Raw genomic sequence first — 4,489 nt, 5'->3', positions numbered from 1 at the left:
CGCACATTTTCCGAAGTTTTCATTGCCTCGCCATGCGTCATATATTTAATGAGTTTTCATCCTGAATCACCTAATATGTATTTTACACTATCGAAAAACATTATAAGTTCCAAAGCACTGAAGGAACAAGTGACTTTGTACGCAGTCACGCGCACGGGTGCAAAGTTAAATACACCAAAGGATGAAGATCGCCATGAAAAAATATTTGACTTAGCCGGGATTCGAACCCGGATCTCCTGATTGCCGGTCAGGCGTGCTACCAGTTACACCACCAAGCCATCTTCTCAGTTCGAATCCCGGCTAAGTCAAATATTTTTTCATGGCGAACTTCATCCTTTTGTCCTATGTATTTAAATTATAAGTTCCATTATTCTCAGTTATCTAATTTTTGAAAATTTATCCCCTTAAGAATACGAAATAAACTTAGAGTAAGTTATTGTCTTTATAGGGGTCTCTGTGGCATAGGGCTATTATGTGAAGTGAACAATGTACTCTGGTTGTTTTTTAATTCAACTGTAACGTTTTGTCGTGCCACTCCTGCAAAGAAAGCCATATTATTTTTAGTGCAGGCTTGATCATTCTTTATGTGATAAAACAGCCGTGAAATGTAAATTATTTCGTGAGGAAGATATCAATCTGTGATTATGAAACAAATTATCGATAGAGACAAACCGTAAGCACCATTTAAGGCTTCTTGGAACTGTTTTAGGTACATATTGAGGCGGTGGAGAGGTGCATGAAGAGCTTTTTTATTCAAAATATTTATTCATAATATAATTCAATTAGAATTGTGGCGACAGCCAACTTACAATTTAGTTTTTTTTTCAAGGCACACTATCGGTTAAGGTAGGCTAATACGGATCTTTTTTCCAATCAGTATGACAATACCCCTCCATGTAGAGCATCCCTCTGTCTTTCGCTGTCAACAACGATACTACCAGAATACTACTATTATCATATTTAATCTTGGAGCAAAATAAAGTCCTGTAGATTCTTTGATTTAAATAAATTTTCATTATTCCATGTCTATTTGGATGTTACTGCACATTAGCCCTTTACTTGCATCAAATAATAGTGATTTTAATTATGATTTGGTAAAGTAACCTGATTTGATGCAGGTAAACTATATGGTTCACGATGATATTGATTTGTACGTTAACAGCTGTTGAACGTAAAATTGTGTAAAACTTACTTCAGTAGCCGAGTTTTATTAAATTATCATCCTAGTAATAGAATTTTTAACTAAGGAAATAGGCATTTTTATGATGAAAAAAGTTATAACTATCGCGAATTCATACTAGCACCTAAGTAGCGTTTGTTTGTAAGAGATATATTGAACAAATAGCGTGTGCTCTATTACAGCAACAATGGAATTGGGAAATTGCGAGTAGGTTTGGAGGTTAAAAAATAATTAAAATATGAAAAAAACATTTCCAATCTATTGGGGGATCCTTTTATATACCATCAATGCTGTTAATTGTATTTTTGAGAGGCCCTTTTCGTCCTGTTTCACAATTTCTGAATTTTTGCACTATTACATTTGTTAAATCGATTGAGACTGGAATAAAACGTGAAGAATGATTCTAATATTTCACCAAATATTGAGGCAAGTGCCTCTGAGAAAATTGCAGCCGCCTTGAAGTAACGGAATTTCAAAATTAAAGTACTAATTACTCGGAAGAAACCTGTCTCGCAGGAATTTCTACTTTGGCCCTCCCTTGAACTCGTTCCAAGTGTTATTTATCCCCCCCGGGTTCCCCCTGACGTATTAAATTCCCGCGCACCTTGATACGCAAACTCCGACTGTCTTTTATTCGAGCGGGGCCACCCATCATTGCCCGAACGCAATCCAAACCAAATTAAAGGGGTCTCCAACACCTCCTCCTCCTTCTGTGGCCCATATCCAACCCTCTTTCGTCTGCAACGCCTTGCCTCACCAAACGGAGAAAGTCTGGCTTGAAATATCCAACCCTCGGCGGTGCTTTCATTATTCGGTCTCCTTGGTGATGACACCGACTGTGTTCCTGTGTTTCTAATGTTTCTGAATTTTGGGGCTCTTCCTCTTTGGATTGTTTCTACAAAATTTCTTGCCTCGATATCCAACCAAGAACTTTTGCTTCCCTCTTCACATTCCTGGTTTCTTACGAAAAGCCTTCACTCCAACCCATGCTGGCATTGCAGTTATTATATGTACAGTATTAAAAATCTGTAATTTAAATCCAATTCGCCTCTATATTTTTCTTCGGGATTATTTTTTTCGCGACTATACGTCATTAGACGTTTTCCGTGAAATTTCCTCGTTATTAATGCTCGCTTACATGTTTCATATTGTTCCAAGATTTTTGAAACACTAGTTTTAAAATTATGGCAAAATCTAAAACTGCTAAAGAATGTACTATTTGGTACCAACACAAGCAATCATTACCCGCAAGAATTGTGAGGATATTAGATCGTATTTTCTTTACTGCTGTCCTTTTTCTCGACGCAATGCTATTTAGTTAATGTATGACTACTCCTTTATTCCATTATATAATCTACCCGATTGCTGAAATTTGGCTTAATATGTTCATCTATTTCCCAAATTTTGAGTAATGCTAACTACGCACCCATTGCTGAAATCCTCTAGCATTGATATCGTATGTTTATCAGTGCATTCACTAACATCAGAACTACTAACGCATGAGATCTACCGTATAAATTTTGGCCTTCAAGTTACGTTAGTCTTCTGCCCACCACCGCTACATATATTTAATATTTAGCTTCAATATATTTCCACAATGTTTCGGGAACTTAAATCGCTTTTTGTAGCATTTAATCACTATGGGTCAAATTTTAATTCCAACATCCGCGTTCTGTACCCGTTTGAAATACCGTCAACGTTAGAAATTAATGCTTCATGCAAAAATGCTAGTAGGCATGCGTCAGGCTATGACTCAGAAACTTCTTGAACCGCGTAACACTGATGCTTTTTTCTCCATTCTAACTACCTGTATCCAAAGAAAAAGAACCGCACATCACCTTCCTTACCTCCACTACCTTACAGCAGCAGCTAGCATACTCTATGAGATGCGGGTCTTGTCTTGGAGTCTTAAGACGACCTGACCTCCTCACTGACGAAGCCTTTTAATGAATAGCCCCTTTCCTCGTCTCTCTAAGACTCTTCACCACCGGCGCAGCGCTCCACCCTCCAACCCCTTCTTAAAAACCACCCCTTTTGATACCTTCTCTCCCAGACCATTGCCTTCTCTCACCCCGCTACGTCGATAAATTTCAGACCACCCCGAGTAATGAAATTCCAATGGCATCATATTTCAGCCAGACAACTGCTTCCTGCACCACCAACGCCGTCTTGTTCCTGTTCCTACTCCTTCCCTCACCCATTCCCTTAAGCTCACACACACACTAGCTTTGAGGTTCCCCTTCTCAGGACTTCTTCCTTCTTAACCCACGCATTCTCGTTCCTCCCCTTTTTAGTACGTGTGAGACCACCTAGAAAATCCCATCGTCCCAAGAATAATCGCACCCTTATTACCATCCAACACCACTCCACCAAAGAACTCTTCACGCCTCCATCACTCATGGTATTCTTCGCATTCCATCCAGGGGCAACTCTTTTTCAACTATTCCTTCTTGCCTTGTTGGATTTTCCCTTTTTGGGTCGAGCCCTTTCTTTCCATTGATCACTCGTCAAGTAAATATCCCAATCCTTCTCGCCCATACAATTCATTGCAGTTAATGAGGATTGAAAAAATGATACTATTTATTTCAATGTAATCAAGTTGCTAGCGGTCTTAGCTTAAGCCCTTGTTCCTAAGCTAAGTTCCGGAGATCCGAAAGGTAAGCACATCATAGGTTGCTCAATTATTCACGAATTTAGTCAGGGAACATATAACACTTTCTAATCCAGAGCTGTTTCTGGAAGCAATCAAAGTTCAACATTTTTTTATGCTGAAAACTTGATAGTTGTGCTCTCTGTCATAATCATCGTGGCTGTGAAATATTTCCTCGTTATAATTTGCTCCACAAAATAATGCATCGTTTAAATATTTCCTAAAAAAAGCTGGAAATTCATTCATTTATGGCGTTTCATAGAAGCAATATTGGGTTATAATGAATTAATAAAACAAAAAGCATTCAACTTGATGTCGACTCAACAAAGGCAAGCTAATACTTAATGATATTGAGTAAATGTAGGGAATTTTCTTACTGATGATCTCTCGTGTCTAAGGAAAAAAGATATCACACTGATAGCCCTTGGCAGGAAGAGGACCGAAAGGTAAACCGAAGCTTTTGGCCGAAGTGGATCAACTTAGATACTTAGGCAATCGAATAAGCGACTTAGGAGACATTTCTCCGTACAACTTCATTTTGTATTTGTATTGATTGACTACAGAAATATTCATGAAGCACTGGTACTTAATTTATTTATGAATTGAACAGATCTATTTCTCATTATAAGTTGGCTAAACGCGCTAACGATCTGTTTGTC

At 38.3% G+C, this 4,489-nt stretch overlaps 1 non-coding gene across 1 annotated transcript; it reads right to left on the bottom strand.

Moving 5' to 3' along the window:
* Positions 1 to 206: 206 nt before the first annotated feature.
* On the bottom strand, positions 207 to 278 carry Trnaa-ggc. Its single transcript has one exon. It is a non-coding gene; the product is annotated as a tRNA-Ala (tRNA).
* Between the last annotated feature and the right edge of the window lie 4,211 nt (positions 279 to 4,489).

Source organism: Ischnura elegans, chromosome 7, assembly GCF_921293095.1.
Source record: "Ischnura elegans chromosome 7, ioIscEleg1.1, whole genome shotgun sequence".
Lineage (NCBI taxonomy): Eukaryota > Metazoa > Arthropoda > Insecta > Odonata > Coenagrionidae > Ischnura > Ischnura elegans.
This window is presented reverse-complemented; position numbering and strand designations above follow the sequence as displayed.